Raw genomic sequence first — 17,637 nt, 5'->3', positions numbered from 1 at the left:
TGTTGCATTTTCACTGTTAACATACTACTCGCACTGCTTACGCTACAAAATTATGTAGAATAGTGCTGAAGTGTGCAGTTTGGGACTCACCTCCTGGCATCCCTCCACACTCAAATTCTGAACAAATGATCATTGTCTTTACTCGTTTTTACTGAAGAAAATATATTGTTTGTGCTGTTATGGTTAGTTGGCATTGTAATCTGTTAAAATATTTGTTCATCGCCACAGCTGTTAGTGCCACAGTGCTCGACAGGGACAGGTCAATTAACTATGAACAATTGAGTCAATTTAGCACATAATGAAGATAATTTACTTTGGGATCATTATGCAAATGAGAGCAGTCCTAATTTTATGACCTTCAGCAAATTATGGACAAAGTCTGGTTTGCTTTGTGGTTTTCCACACTGGTGCATCTGCGAATCTGAAAGCTAAATCTCATATTCAAATATTGTTATGACTTTAATTTATTGTGACTTGAATATTGGTCTCCCAGCTCTGCATCTCATCTTTCAGGTATGGTGACCTCTGTACTTGTCCAGAGTGAGAAACAGGGGCCTCTGTAGACCAGTCTAGTCTACTGTTTCTGACGCAGTGCATGACTGATCTGTAATTCACAATGGTGAAATCAGTACAGCTACAACATAGTCTGGACACTGTTGTTTGGACATGTGATTGATTACTGATGTGAGAGTTGCGTTTAACTGGCTGAATATCTGCTCAGCTTTCATGGTCAGTTAAAATCTTCAGTTCAGTTCTGTTCCAGCAGGTAGAGCCACATCCTGTAATGTGTTTGCTCAAAAGCAAAATTAGATAAAAATGAAATGCATAATTTATTTTGACGGCATTTATATTAATGAACTGAATATTATACCCTTTTTTCCTTGTAAGCAATTGGCTTCTGTCAAAACAACTTTTTTATTTTTGTTTTTTGTGTTTGGATGTACTCAGATTTCCTTTTGGTGTATCATGGAAACCATTAGTCTTGCTTGAGTTCTTGGATGAGTTCACTTCTAGACTGATGCTGAAAGGGATATTCACCCAAATTGAAAATTCTTTCATCATTTACTCACCCTCATGTTGCTGCAAACCTGTATGACTTTCTTTCTTTTGTGGAACAGAAAAGGAGGTCTTGCAGGAAATGTTAGCATCACTTACCATTTGTTTCATTGCATCTTTTTTTCATACAATGAAAGCAAATACAACACAATGTATAATTGAATATTTGAAGTAAAGACGTCAGCTTAGGAAATGCTGGTAATGCATGTCATGTGTCACATCTGTCTTTCAGGTTATGTGCACAGTGCCGAGGCCAACTGTGGTCCTTTTAACGTGTATACAGTACATGCTAAATGAAGTCAAGCTACAATCGCATTATGTTTGTTAGTCTGACTTTGAAAAATTGGACTGCAAAATGTGAATACATTTTAGACATACAGTGTGGTACCACCAGTGCTACACTTAAACTGAGCTCTCTTTATCCTGGCATTCATATCTACAATATACCTGCACTTTTTTTCTGTTTAAAAGTGTAGTGTGTTATTTTTTTCCAATGTTACAGTACTTTATTCTATCTTAGTTTAACATGCAGAAATTTTAAATTGAGCCATTTATAGGTTGGCTTACCAAGGAGCACAAACACTGGCGCTGTGGCACGTATGAACAACTTCTGGCTCAACCAGTCGTGCAAATTTGAAGCAGGATTCCCTGTTTGAGCTGTCTTTGATTTGACATCATTATTAATCCTGTTGAACTGTCAGCAAAGTGCATTGCAAGTTATTTTAGGGATGTACTGTATGTAATGTATATTTAATCTGCTGCCCTGAACTCTGCGCATTGTGACTCATACAATGCCTGGAATGTTTGTACGTATGAATATACATGTGTGTTCATGTTTGCGGTGTACAGCTGTTTTCCTTCCCTCCTCCTGTAGCCTTCTCCTGGCCTTTCCTTTAAGTGAATGCGATTTCATTTACGGTCTGGCCCATCTTTCAGGCTCTAGCTGGAGCATAATGCAGTTGTGTGAGTGGGAGTATTGTGCCATGGCTCTGACTGTGCCGTAAGCATTATCCCACCAACTGCAGGTCCAGCAAGAGTGCTTTATCAAACCCATAAATCACAATTCTTCATGGGCCAAGACTCTCCATGCATCCATTGCAAGCATCCACATGTCTTATATCTTATTTTCTTTCTTTCTTACCGATTGGGGTTGGCAGATTTTTTTAATTTTTTTTAAATACTGGAACCAAATGATTTTCATGATGGTCCGTTTCGTTAACAGTTAACAGTTCTTAACATCAATGCGGATTGAACACTAAAATACTCATTTTCAGTTTTCAATTTCCTAACGTCCTCGTTTTCCAAGGTATGTGGTTATGGAGAGCGTTCTCAAAGTCAAAATTTTCAGTGGAGAAAAATGCAGTTTCTGTGTGGATGAGAGGTGTAAACATAGCAAATTGAATGCACTTTCAATCAAAAACAAATTAATGTGGACGTAGCCTGAATCAACAGTGTCCAAGCACAAACTCATGAGTTTTGTTTAAGTAAATGCTATTCAATCATATTAATAAATAAAAAATGAGAAACATTCAAATTTGTTACCAATTAAGGACTGTGTTCATTCTATATTTTTGTTCAGGGAAGTTTGGACTGATTATTCAAATGTTTTAAATGATGATGGAATCGTTAAGGGGAAATAAAAATCATTATATTTCATTTGATTTCCATCCCTGTTCATCTGCACTTATTTCTGTTCAAGCAATGTATAGCCAAAGGATGTGTTATTGAACAACAGTGTTTTAAACAGAGGCAAAAGTGACAGTTTCAATTGGCTTCTTTTTGATATGGAGTATCTTTAGCATGAGGCAAAGCCCTCGTTATGCCGGAGCTGCACATATCCCATGAGAATATCATCAACTGCTGCAAATGAGCAATGCTTTCATCAGCCTCTCTCTCCCATCTCTCTCTCTCTTTCTCACACTAGTGCAGTGGTTCTCAAAGTATTCTCAAAGTATGTTTTACACAATACTATTGTACAGCTTCAGAAGAATTGAAATCATCTTCTTCTTTCAGCATCCATGATCTGCATATTTTGACTTGGCACAGGTTTTATGCCAGATCTTCAGAAGAATTGAAATATTGCGCACAAATGATATGGACGACTTTTGTGGTGCTTTTGGAGCTTGACAGTCACAGTCACAATCGCAATCCTCTCATACCTCATTCTTGTGTTTCACATATGATAAAAGTTATATTAAAATATATTAGCATTGTTCCTGCAGCAGTATCACTTTTTATTTATTGTATTTTTGGATGTTTTAAAAGCATATAGGCATAACTAAAATGTTATATTTATTTATGTAACAGAAAGTATACTTTTTGCCTAGTGACAAAAAGTTAATTCAGATGATTTTTTTTTTAATTAAAATTTTCATTATTCAGCAGAACTGTAAAGAACTGTTTTTTTTTTTTTGTTTTTTTTTATAAAACTTTCGTAGTGACACGAAGTTGAAAAAAAAATGCAGTTTATTTTTAAAAGCATTTAGTTTATTTTATTTTTTTTTTTTTTTTAAACAATAATTTTCTATCAGATCATGGGGTGGGATGTTCAAAAGTTTTTTTTTTTTTTTTTAAATAGGGGTGTAACAAAAAATTATTGAGAACCACTGCACTAGTGAGACTGTGACTAGTAAGAGTAAATAATTATTTTATAATAATCAAAATATTTTTCAGGCTTTTGTCAATGTTCTATATATATCTTAACATTTGAGTCTTTGCTTTGAATGGCTTAAAAGGGAAAATTGTTAATTAGAGGAACTATCATTTCGACCAAACATCCATGATAGCCATTAGACTAAATATGTTTAATGCAAGAAGTTAAATACAGTACAAATATAGCAATCAAGGTATGGTTTGGAAGAATGATATTTAATCATTTTATCATTTATAAAGTGGCAAGAAACAGTATGTGAACCCTTTGGAATTAGCTGGTTTTCTGCATTAATTGGTCATCAAATTTGATATTATCTTCATCAAAGTCACAAGTAAAGACAAACAAAATGTGCTTATGCTAACAACACACAAACAATTATAATCTTTCATATCTTAATTGAACGCAACCCATTAAATATTCACAGTGCTGTGGAAAAAGTAAGCGAACACTTGGATTTAATAACTGGTCGATCCACCCTTTGGCAGCAGTAACCTCAACCAAGCTTTCCTGGTAGCTGCGGATTAGACCTACGCAACATTCAAAGGAATTTTGGACCATTCTTCCTTTCAGAACTGCTTCAGCTCAGCCATATTCTTTGGATGTTTGGTGTGAACAGCTCTCCTGATGTCATTCCACAGCATCACTATTGGGTTAAGGTCTGGGCTCTGACTGGGCCACTCCAAAAGGTGAATTTTTTAAAATGTTCCCTTTGAGTCATCCTTGCTGGATGGCCACTTCTAGGAGAGTAGCCACAGTACTAAATCATCTCCACTTATAGACAGTTTGTCTATCTGTGAACAGATTAATATCTAAGCTCTTCGAGATAACTTTATAACTCTTTCCAGCCTCTTGCACATCTACAATTCTTTATCGTAGGTCTTCTGAGATCTCTTTTTTACAAGGCATGGTCCACGTCAGCAGATGCTTCTTGTGAATAGCAAACTCAAAATGTTTGAGTGCTTTTTATAAGTCAGAGTAGCTCTAACCCACACCTCCAATCTCTTTTCATTAATTGGTTGCCAGGTTTGCCAACTCCTGACTCTAATTAGTTTATGTTGACATCATTAGCCTAGGGGTTCACATACTTTTTCCAACCTACACTGTGAATATTTGAATGATGTATTCAATATGTGCATGATCAATACAGCAATTTGTGTGTTATTAGTTAAAAACAGATTGTGTTTGTTTATTATTGTAACTTGGATGAAGATCAAACCTGAATTTAAGACAATTTTATACATAAATGCAGGTAATTTCATACTTTTTCTTGCCACTGTAATGAACAGCAATATTTAACTAGGTGTATTTTTATCAAAACATTTTACCTCATGAAAAATGCCACACAGAACAACAGTAAACATTTTTTGAGTAATAATGCAAATAAATTATTCAGAACCATTCAAAATGAATGAGTTTTCAGTGAGTCAGTTACATCGACTCACTGAAATTGACAGTTTGAACTTTTTCATGAAAATATATCAAACTCACACAGCTGTAATGGCATTACTGAATTGCTGCTGATGTTTAAATCAAAGACTGTATTATAATACAGTTAAAGTCAGATGTTTACATACACTTAGTTTGAAGTCATTAAAACTAATTTTTTAACCTCTCCACAGATTTCATGTTAGCAAACTATAGTCAAACTATAGTAAGTCATTTAGGACATCTAAAGACAGATTGTTTCTCTTTTAATTGACTATATCACAGTTCCATTGGGTCAGAAGTATGTAAACTTCTGACCCACTGGGAATGTGATGAAAGAAATAAAAGCTGAAATAAATCATTCTCTCTATTGCTATTCTGACATTTCACATTCTTAAAATAAAGTAGTGATCCTAACTGACCTAAGACAGGGAATGTTTTTTTTTTTTACGATTATATGTCAGGAATTGTGAAAAACTGAGTTTAAATGTATTTGGCCACCTTAGCCAAATACATTTAAACTCAGTTTTATTCAAGGACCCAGTAGCAGTCAGGGAACACTCTTCCCGTACTTTTTTGTACTTCTTTTGGTTAGTGATGTCTCTGTGTGGGGAAATAAGAGTCGAGTAGTATTCCTGCTCAGTCCAACGGTTCGACTCCTGTTATCTGCACTACTTCACAAGCACTACCAATTACAAAAGTAAAATGCACAGTGCAGTTCTGCATGGCATATATGTTGCATTGTGGGATTGTGAGAGTGTGTGAGTGTAGAGGAGTAAGTGAGTGAGTATGTGTGGGTGTCTGTGTTTATATGCAGCTGTGCTTTAGAGCCCATATGTTGTATGAGCTTTTTGTGTGTGTATGTAAAACGTGTGCATATGTTGAGTTTGTGTGTCTGTGTAGGCGGATGTATGGACTCATGCCCTCTATCGGGGTTCTTTTTGCAGCTTAAAATTGCAATGAGCCACCATGGACGGCGAGCCCGGCTGGTAACCATAGCAACAGCAGTTTACCTTGGCTCTATCTTTCTGATGCGCAGAACTGGTAGGCTGTTTAGGTACTCGGCAAAAATGAGAAGATTATCTTCCTCCTCTCTCCTTCCTCGAGCGCTCTGGTCACGGAGTAAAGGACAAGAAAGACAAGGGTGACAAGCACCTGTCTGGGCAGATAGATAATGTACAATGCAGCGTGACATTGTGGAAATGAAGCATGAAGCAAATGCCCTTGAATTGTTCGTTAGTATTGCTTGATGACTTTGAGGGTGCTAAAATGTCAGATGATTCCTGAAGGGAATAATAATCTATCAAAATCAGAGTTTATCTGTGTTTCTTCAGGTGCTGCTGAATTTTAGTTATGAGTATCATTCATCCATTTTTGATACTTACCATTTTATGTAAGTGATGGACACCAGACAAAGCCTTTGTGGTGTTATGGTTTATACAACATTTCAACTTCGTAGTAGCAGCATGTGTCATGTGTCATGCATCATTTATCCTTTTTATTATGGACACCATGGCTCTTCTATCAGTCAGTTACACTTTGTAATAATCTTTGTGCTGCTGGCAGGCATGAATACCCTGTTTCTGATGAATGTCCCCATAGGCTAAGAAAGCACACTGTCTTTTGTATTTGTCTAGTTGTTCTTTGTGGCCATAAGGTATAAACTCTGGACTCCCAGATGGCTGATGGCAGCAGGTCATATATATGCTTCATCTCATCCATCACACTAAAACATCATAAGACACCTAAACAAGATTTGGTTTTGTCATAAAGCATTACTTGCTGCTGGCTCAGTTTGTAAATGTTGATATCTCTGCTCTGCATGCGTGGGGGTGGTGGGAACTGGAATAACAAAGACTTGGCTTTTAATTCTAACTGCTGATCTGAAACCAGCTTTCTGTCTTAGAATGGTGGAAGACGGGATATCGCTAATTGAAGCTTAGCAACAGTTCCCTGATGAGTAATTTTATGTCTTTTCTTATTGGTTTGATACCTCTTTCTCTTCTCACAGACAGCTTTATTAGCTGTCCTGAGATGCAGGGATTATGCAGGGTCTAACGTTTTCTGAAATGTTCCTGCTCATTCTGACACCAGAGGGCTCAGGAGGAGATGAGAACATTAGCCTCAGAAAAACTGTCAAGAGTCTCCACCCACAGGAAGCGTGACTCAAAAGCCAGCTGCTGCTTGGCATTCAAGTACTGCAGATTTCAGGCATTTTAGAGGTTAGATGAAGCTGCAGACCGGATATAGGCCTGGATGACACAACTGACAGATGTGTTTACCTTTAATGATCTAGAGATCTGCTGAATTTTACTTCCTGCCTTCATGAATTTAAAGGACTAGTTCACAAAAGAAAAAAAAAAAAGAAAATGTCATCATTTACTCACCCTCATGTTGTTTCACGCTTGTATGAATTTCTTTCCTCAGCAGAACACAAAAGGATGAATTTTAAAGAATGTCCCTTTCCAGTATAATGACAGTCGTTGGTTACTCCCTTTAAAGCTTAAAAAAGTATCCAAAAGAGTCATCAAAGTTGTCCATGCGGCTTGTCGCACGCAATTTTCCCTAGCTCTCCCCACTGCTGATTGCCAGGATTGAGAAGATGTTCACAACAATATTCCTGTTTGTGCTGTTGTTTGCTCCTTGCCAAATGTTTATCACATTCCAATAAAAATTTCAGACCTTGTTGGGGATGTTCATAGCTCAAATATAAGCAAAAAAATGAGCTCATTTCCAATTCCCAATGTAAACTCAGTTGTACTGCACAACCGCTCCCCAAAGATTGCGTGGCGTTCAGACCCTCTGGCCCGTTACGCAGATGAATGGTCTTCCGGGTATCTCCACTTGGGTACTGCGCACGGTCAAACGTGGCTACATGCTTCAGTTCGTGAGGCGGCCACCTTGCTTCAACACCGTTCTGTCCACCACCGTGACAGTGCAGGATGCACCGGTTTAATGCTCGGCAGTATGAAGTTTCCTCGCCAAAGATGCAATGCAAAGAAAGGCTTCTACAGCTGTTATTTTCTGATCGCTAGGAAGGACAGTGGGCTGCGGCCCATTCTTGACTTGAGACACTTGAACCGGACACTCGCGTCTCCATTCAAGATGGTTACTCAGAGACAGATATTGTCTCCTATCCATCCTCTAGACTGATTTGTGTCAGTCGACCTGAAAGACGCATACTTTCATTCACATTCGAGAGGACTGCATACCAGTTCAAAGTCCTGCCCTTTGGCTTTTCCCTAGCTCCCTGCACATTCACGAAATGTTTTGATGCCATGCTCGCTCCACTGAGGCTGAGTGCCGTGTTTTGAATTACTTCAATGACTGGTTGGTATTAGCGCATTCAGAGGTGCAAGAGTGCAAGCACATGGACCTGTTGCTTGCACATTTGGAGCATTTGGGCCTCAATTCAATTGGGTGAAGAGTCTGTTGGTGCCCAGTCAGTGAGTTTCCTTCTTGGGAATGAAACTCAACTCGGTGAGCATGTTGGCACGTCTGACGGACAAATGTACTCATTCTATTCTCCATTGCTTGACCAGGGAGAGCCTTGCTGCTGAAACAGTTTCAGTGGGCCTTGGGGTTGATGGCCGCTGTGACTGCCTTCACCCCATTGGGCATGTTACATATGAGGCCTCTTCAGTGCTGGATCAACTTGAGAGCGCCTCATCATTTATCGCGACATGCCGTTTATGTCTTGCAGTGACTAGCCACGCTAGCTATTTGGAAAACACCTGCATTTTATAAAAAGACTGTTGCGCTTGGCTAGGCCACATTTATTTTGTGGAGTGAAATCTCCAGATGATGTTTCTCTGTCTATCATTAACTTGTGACTCGAAAAAGTCAGATTAGTTCAGATTCTTTCACTGATCCATTCTGTAATAATTTTTGTAAATCACACATTTTAACCAGTAAGTGGCAACAAATGCATGTCTTTTAAGTGTTTTGAGTAAGTCATTAAACCATTGATTAAGCAATTTACGACCCAAACAAGTCTAAGTATACTTTATAAAAAATTGCATGTCTACAAATCCACTTAGAGAATTCAGCTGTGTTTAAGCATTATAAGTGTTTTCCCACAAATGACAACAAAGCATATCTATCCATTTTTTCAACTGCTGTGCATGACTATACAAAAAGTCAGCAATATTAGCCTTAAAATAGTCCCTCTTAGCCTACTACTGTCCCGGTACTGTCCTGGGACTTGGTGCTTGTATTGAATGTGCTTACGGGTCCTCCGTTCAAGCCACTCGATGCAGTAAGCTTGCGCATACTCTCTCTGAAGACTGCGCTGTTACTCGCTTTGACTTCAGTTAATCATGTTGGGGATCTTTAGGGCCCTGTCGGTCCATGATTCTTGCTTAGAATTTGAACCTGGCTTGTCAAAAGCTGTTCTCAAGCCTAGGGAGGGTAATGCTCCCAAGGTTCTGGCCATTCCCTTCAGAGTTCTGATGATAACATTACACGTTTTCTCTCCTTCGCCGTTTGAATCGGACGAGGCACAGACACTGCATATGCTCTGCCCCGTGAGGGTGGTACGCATGTTCATTGACCGCACAAGTTAATTGAGGCTGACAGATCAGCTGTTTGTTTGCTTTGGAGGATGTTCAAAAGGTTTGCCCATCTCCAGGCGAAGACATTCTCACTGGGTTATCGATGCCATTGCACTTGATTATAATTCACAAGGCTTGCAGTATCCCATGGGTTTTAAGGCACACTCTACCAGGAGCATGGCCTCCACCTTGGCTTGGGCAAAGGGTGTCCTTGGAGTTGATTTCTTAATGTTCACTGCCCTGATGGCTAGTGTCATTGTGTTCTGGCTGTCGGTCTCATGACCATGCCATTCCTTGACTCTTCTAAGTATAAAGAGCTATGTTTTTAATGTTCTACTACCCTAATGGCTAGTGGCATTACTTTATTCTGTCAGTCAATTACCATTCTGAATTCTTTTCCCCACTGCAGTGTGGATGAGAATCCCTGTATGGTGTTTCACTACCCCATATGGCTAGTCATTGTTATATTTTCTAACCATACATGGTTATTGAGTTTCTCTCATTTTCTTCCTATAAAGGAGAGACTATGTCAATGCCTTTTCAACTACCCTAATGGCTAGTATACGTTGACTTGTGCATGTGAATCAGTAGCATGGCGCGATGGTACACATTTCCCAGAGCATCAGTGGCTGACGCAGCGTTTAAGTGACCAACTTGTGATGGTAAAACCCCGTTCACACCGCCAGCGGCATCACACAGCATAGCGACACTATCCCATTCATTTTCAATGACAGAACAGAGACTTCCGGCAACACAGATCGCCGTGGTGTGCAACAAGACAAGCTGAGAAAATCTAAACTATATGCAAATTACAAGCAACATTCGTGAGCGACTACCAATGAGAGTGAAAACAGTGGAGCTCATGTCACCCATCTGCTGTGAGTGAAGATACACAGACAAATCAGGCAAGAAGGAGGAGAAGTTATGTTTTTGTGGGCAATTTCACTTTTCGATATAATTTTTCTGTTACCACAAACATGGATATGAGCTAATAAATTGATGCGTGGAAAACCATGTTGGCATTCTGAGTGGGTTTGATTCATATTTCCCACTACTTAGTAGGTCCTCATGGTGGCATGGTTACTCACCTCAATCTGGGTGTTGGAGGACAAGTCTCAGTTGCCTCCGCTTCTGAGACCGTCAAACCGCACATCTTATCACGTGGCTCATTGTGCATGACACCGTGGAGACTCATGCTACTCTCTGCGATCCAGGCACAACTTACCACGCGCCCCATTGAGAGTGGGAACTACTAATCGTGACCACAAGGAACCCTCCCTAGCAACCGGGCCAATCTGGTTGCTTAGGGGACCTGGCTGGAGTCACTCAGCACACCCTGGATTCGAACTCCTGACTCCAGGGGTGGTAGTCAGCATTAATATTCGCTGAGCTACCCAGGCCCCCAACGTTTGTCTTGGTTAATGATATGGTGCATTAAGCACTGCTGCAGATTATATAAAATGCTCTCCACTGGAGAATGTTAATTTTTAAGAGAACTTTTAAGAGGCAAGAGAATTCCTTGTCAAATTAGAATACTATCTTAGTTTTATCGGCAATATCATCTGTAATCAGCATTTTCAAATGCTACTATGGCCAGATGTGCTGTTCACCAACAATGTTAGAGTGGTGGCAGCAGTAGGAACGCCCACCAGTGACATAGATTGCAGAGTCTAGTTACACCAAGTGACAATGCTACCGACGGTGTGAGTGGGGCTTAACCCTGGTTCCCTGAAAGGAGGGGAAAGAGAGATGTGTGCCAAGCACTGACAATGACTTACGGGTTCAGACCGATCGAATTCTTGGGCAAAAACAGACACAGTGCAGTGAATAAAAGTGAATGTGGGTGTCTCGAGCCTTGTGTGGAAATGGTGGCGTGGTCAAGCGATGTTCTGTGGAGAGCATCAGGCCCTCCTGAATCTGCGGGTGGAACAAGAGCAACAGTTTCAGGCCCTGATGCAAGCCCAGGCAGAGGACCGACAGGTGATCCGGAGCTTACTGCCACAGGGGGGTACTTCAGTAGTGACCCGACCAAGCCCACTGTTCCCCTGATCACGCTGGCAAAAATGGGGCCACAGGACGACCCCGAAGCCTTCATAGAACTCTTTGAGTGTGCCGCGGAAGGGTCGGGGTGGTCCCGAGCGCAGTGGGCGGTCCGTCTATTGCCGCTGTTGTCGGAGGAGGCTCAGCTTGCCGCACAACAGCTACCTGTCGCAAGTCTGCTGGAGTACTCGAACCTAAAACGAGCCATCCTGCAACAGGTCAGCCATAACCCAGAACAGCACCATCAGTGCTTCCGGGCGCTGACATTTGGGGAGTTTGGATGCCCGTTCGCCTTCGCACAACAGCTCCGTGACGCCTGTCAGAGGTGGTTGCTGGCAGAGGACCACGACGCAGATGGAGTCGTTAACCTGGTGGTGCTGGAGCAGTTCGTCGACCGTCTTCCAAAGGGAACAGCAGAGTGGGTCCAGTGCCACCATCCGGCATCGCAGTCCAGCTGGCAGAGGACCACTTGGTGGCATATCCGGGAGCTAGCGAATCCTGTTCTCTCTCTTCTGTCTCTTTCTCCCTTTCCTTCCTCCCCCTCCTCTTTCCCTGTCCTGTTCCTATTCCCCGGAAACGGGGAATTATGTCCTCAAAACTGGTTCCCCAGTCCCAGGGACCATTCAACCCGCCAGTTCCCCATCTCTCTCCGCTCAACCCCCCCCCCCAGGCTGGTGAATCCACTGCCACGGGTGTGGCCATGAAGTCTGGGATGATCTGCTGGAGCTGTGGGGAACCTGGGCACTTCCAGGACTGATGCCCCACGATGGAGGTGGAGACGTTGGTCCAAATCCCCGATGTGCCACAGGCTGCCCCCGATCAAGCTGGAACGTACCGGATACCTGTGAGTATTAAGGGGGGTACATACCTTACTTCTCAGGTTCTGTATGGATTATAGAAAAATCAATGTGGTGTCTAAATTTGATGCGTACCTGATGCCTCGGATTGATTGACTGCTCGCTCGGTTAGGCGCGGCTCGATTTTATTCGACACTGGATTTAACGAAGGGATATTGGCAGATCCCTCTAACTCCCATGTCCCGTGAAAAAAAACAGCGTTTTCCACACCGTTCGGATTACACCAATTCGTGATCCGTTTGGTTTGTTCAGGGTCCCAGCTACGTTTCAGCATCTCATGGACAGAATCCTCAGACCGCACACTGCTTACTCCACTGCCTATCTGGACAACATCATTATTTACAGTAATGATTGGCAGCGGAGCTGTGTCAGCAGGCGTTCATGCGGGTGAAATGTCCCATCATGTCCCAGATGGTGGAGGGGGAGGAGCGCCCTGTGCTGTACATTAGTCAAAAGCTCTCGCTGAGGGAGACAAGGTACAGCACGATAGAGAAGGAGTGTCTGCCCATCAAGTGGGCGGTCCTCACCCTCTGGTAATATCTGTTCAGGCGTGCTTTCACGCTCCAGTGGCTCCATCGCATGAATGATGCCAACGCGCGGATCACCCATTGGTATCTGGCTCTCCAGCTTTTTAAGGTTGAGGTGGTCCACAGGCCGGGGGCGCAGATGGGGGTATGTAGAGATGGGGGCATGGTCGAGCAATGTTCTGTGGAGAGTGAGGAGAGGAAGGTGGTACGGATTGACACCTGTGGGAAATTATCTCTAACAGCTGTTTTGTGCTGCAGTGAGAGCTGGAGAAGCATATAAGGGCAGTCCAGACCACCGTAGGGGAGAGAGAGAGCTGAGCTTGAAGATGTGTGTGTGTGTGTGATTACAGAGTGTTCTGCTGAAAAGAGAATATTTTGTATAATAAAGAATGGAGTACTTTGAATGGAGTACACCATCTCCCACTTCCTCATTCCCTGGAACAAAGGGATTTTCTACACCTTGCTTTAAAGGCTGAATTTCCTTTTAAATTGACACAGCATCTAAAAAATCCATAGCTCCTGCACAAGATTCTAAAGAAACAGTGAAACACGGTGCACCAGTCAAATATGTCAGTCTAGCACATGCTTATATAGAAAATAGACATATTCGGAGTGAAAAGACCCTTAGGTGTAGGTATTTGCTGTTATGTCTTGACTTTGCCTTGGCTTGCTCATATGAGCATCTTGCTGCATTAACATTAGGTTCGTACACACCATATGAGTCAGTGGTAGTAAAATGGCACCTTTATAGGCTACTTTACAACACTAGTTAGCATAAAATCGTCTATTGAAGCGTTTCTTTTGTCATTTCATTTTTTACTTAAGATTTGAGAATACGAAACGGCTTGATTTTTCGACTTTATCATTTTACACACTTTTGTTAACAGCCAGGTATCTTCTTTGCAATGAACAATAGCTATAACATGGTGCTGATTCGTTTATATTGATTTGTTGCTCCATCTTGTGGATGTAAGAGACAATGTTGATTTAAAAATCAGATGTCTTGTAGATTTCTTCCTCTACCTGAATTCATGTCTTTAAAATAGTAATTGAAAAATTTGAATTTAGTTTCTCAGCCCTGTTGACAGCCCAACTCTCTTCCCTTCAGTCGAAATTTTTTGGTTGATTTATGAAAGACAGCCCTCAATTGCCTTATTGTCTGGTAGTGTGTTCAACAGGGTCTAACAGGTGCAGACAGGCCATGTGCCCTTCGCTCTCTTCGTGCCTCCAGCCCCCCACTGGGAACTCTGGGAACAGGTCTGGGTATTTGTGACACCTGTGCTGGGCATCAGATTTTCACCTTTATGTGGCATGGGAGGGAGAGGTAGAGGAATGTGCTGTGTTGGTCAGCAGCCACCTAATAACCTCTATGCTTCTATGTGGCTGGTCAGCTTGATCCCTGCACCAGACTTACCAAACATGGTCTTGACCACTATCCCCCGGCCCTATTGCTGTACTTTGAGTGCCTTTAAATCAGCCTGCACACCCATACGGCTCCATGGCAGGAGACTGGCAGAGATAGAGTGCGTCTGTATTCATAATTATGAGTTCCTGTGGAGTGTATTTCTATTTAGGAGTTAATCTTGTGCTGCCAGTAAACTTATCAATGTAGCAGCAGCTGACATTGCAGGAAGAAATCTGTCAAAACAACAACAACATTAATGACAAAAGCATCAATTTCATGTCAAGCATGACATTGAGAATTTGCCTTGTAATTATCTGCCATATAAAGCACATTTTCCTGTAGATGGGTCATATCTCATTATGATTTGTACAAAGCATCATAATCTGTCCTCATTATTCTTTAATGCATGTAAGGCCATATTTTTATATTGTATTGTTATTCCTTCATTTGATTACATTGACAATGTCCATTATTGACAATGTCAATTTCATGGATGCTATGTGGAGAAATATTTTTGTCCATCTATTTTGCGGTGCCTGTGACGAGTGAGCCCTCCCTCAATATCTTAAAATACGCACGCCGTGCTGATAAATGTAGTGACAACAGAGAGAGCAATGTATTGAAACATATGACTGTCTTCCTGAATGAGCTACATCTTATTTATAGCTCTACCACACTCAATGCATCTCAGCCATGATGAGCTCTATTTAAATAATAAAAAAAAAAATAGTCTATGATTAAGCCTAACATCTTACTCCCATTTTAAAACTCATTTAAATATCAAAATGACTAATTTAAATGTGTTTTTCTTTGTTGTTTTTTTTTGGTAGGGATTTCCATAGGGATTCTTAAGGAGTCTATGTGCATTTGACGTAATTTTTCTGTTCAAACGTGGCAGACAGTCCTGTGCTTTCTTGGCTAACAGCAGCACATTTTCTGCAGCCCTGAACTCTTCTCACTCTCACCACAATACAGTCATCATTCCCTGCATTAATGTTATTAATGCATTAGTGTAAGGGGACCCCCCAAGAGATCTGACACAATTTGAACACTGCTATCTGATATTGTTATTTATAATCTTTATACTGGAGAAATGTAAGAATAAAGTTTGAAAATATCCCATTGATTTACATACATTTCGCCATTTCAAATGTAACCAGTCTGATCACACTTTGAATTCGACAACAGCTGGTCAAAAGTTTTGCTACTGAAATTGGTCTGAGCTTACGAAATTCAAATAAATGCCCCCCCAGTGGCTGAATCTGGAAGGGTTGTGGAATGCATGGGCATGGGTGAACGTTATATTTTTTATTGTAAATGATGTAATCAACAGGAATGCATTTTCTTTATTACCAAACCCCAACCTTAAACCTAACTGTCAGTGGAGAAAACATTACATTTTAGAGTGAAAATGTAAACTCCGAATCGTGCTCACCATTGTTAATTTGAACATGATTACTTCCTGGATTCCACAGGACCAGAACCCATGTCTTGAAAGTTGCTCTAGAGCAGCGGTGATAGTGGGAAGCATTATCACACTTGAATTGATGCAAAAATGTCTGATGGGGGATGGGGCATGTCAGTAATCTGGCTGAATGGGGTTGATTTCAGGGTACATGAACATTTCAATTTCCTTTGTGATCATTTTGATGTAACCAACAGCGGTAACGACTTTGTACAATATGCAGACTTCTGGCGTCTTTCTTAATTTTTTTTTGCATAATTAATTTTGATTGGGCTTTTTTATATTGCATCAATTTAATCACAGTTCCGCCTTTACGCTGCAAGACAGTGTCATGTTATGTGTTGATTCTTGCATGCAGCTGACAGAAAACAAGTGGTGTGCAGAATGTCATGACAACAGCAAAGCGGCTCTGATGCAGCATTTCCTTTATATAGAAGCAAAGCCTAAAAAATAAGCTTACCTGCAATGTTAACATTATTCTGTTGCTGCCTTGCAAGCACTGCTATTTTCTTCCTAGTTCTTTTTTACATCAATTTAAGCTGGATGAGAATACATGCCAATTAAGTTGTTTAAATTGCTTGGTATAAAAATGAACTGTCTCAGTTATTCAGAGCCAAGATGGGGAAATGCATTTCTCTCTATTTTCAAAGACAGCACTTAGACTGGATCAGGTTAGCATAATTCAATACTCGTTTGTTTCTTCCGCAGAACTAATTTACAGGCTGGAAGAAAAATCTCTTGTTTGAGATGGAAGGAGCAGAGCAACAGAGCTCCTGACACCCAGCATAACGCTTAATCACAGCAAGCAAACACAAAGCATATGGCCTTCCCGGGGATTCAGTTATACTAATACTTGAGGAATAAAATGAAACTATTCTTCTGTGCCCAATGTTTGCAACAATTCACTAGCTCAATAAACGTGTTTAGAGGACATGGGATGCAACAACCTGGTTGTGCTGTGACTGCTAACCGTATGCAGGGGCACTTCTGACTTCTGAGAAACGATACATATTCATTTGTATCGCCATCATTTGTCAGTACAATCGATTGCAATTCAATCCTACATTGATCTCAGGTCTGTTCTCCATGATGAATCACTGTTTGTGTCTGTGGAAACGGAGTAGACGGGTGTGGTCAGCCCTTTACTGCAGTCGCTCTGGGGTTAGAGCCATTCTCATAATTTCTGGACTCACAAATGAAAGCCTTAGAGGGGTCATTGTCAATCTGATCCTTTGAACAGCTGATGTCACATCATTTCAAAACTATAATTTACTATTTTTTGACATTCAACAAATAAAAGCACTATAACATAATAAACACTGTACTAATATTCACCTTATTCAGCCCCCCCAGCAAACAGGGGATGTCCCCCGGTCGTTGCGAACGTCCACTTAGGTCCGCATTTAGTCTGCTTTGTAACGTTCGCTGGCAGACGTTCCGAGGACGTTCGCATTTGATCCGCATGGTATCGTTTGCTGGCGGACGTTCCAAGGACGTCCGCATTTGGTCCGCTTTGTAACGTTCACTGGTGGAGGTTCAGAGGACATTCCGAATGTTTGCTACAAGTCCAATTTTCATCCGGGCCAGAGTTTGCGACCGTCGCTATATCGTCCCTCATCTGACATTTCCATAACAACACTTGCAAAATCCATTCGC

At 41.2% G+C, this 17,637-nt stretch overlaps 1 protein-coding gene across 6 annotated transcripts in view; it reads left to right on the top strand.

Annotated features, from left to right (window-relative positions):
* The window catches only part of LOC127412089 (calcium-activated potassium channel subunit alpha-1-like), a 307,683-nt gene that overhangs the window by 87,618 nt on the left and 202,428 nt on the right, over window positions 1-17,637 (top strand). The gene's annotated exons all lie outside the window — the stretch shown is intronic.

The sequence above is a fragment of the Myxocyprinus asiaticus genome, chromosome 21 (assembly GCF_019703515.2).
Source record: "Myxocyprinus asiaticus isolate MX2 ecotype Aquarium Trade chromosome 21, UBuf_Myxa_2, whole genome shotgun sequence".
NCBI classification, from domain to species: domain Eukaryota; kingdom Metazoa; phylum Chordata; class Actinopteri; order Cypriniformes; family Catostomidae; genus Myxocyprinus; species Myxocyprinus asiaticus.
This window is presented reverse-complemented; position numbering and strand designations above follow the sequence as displayed.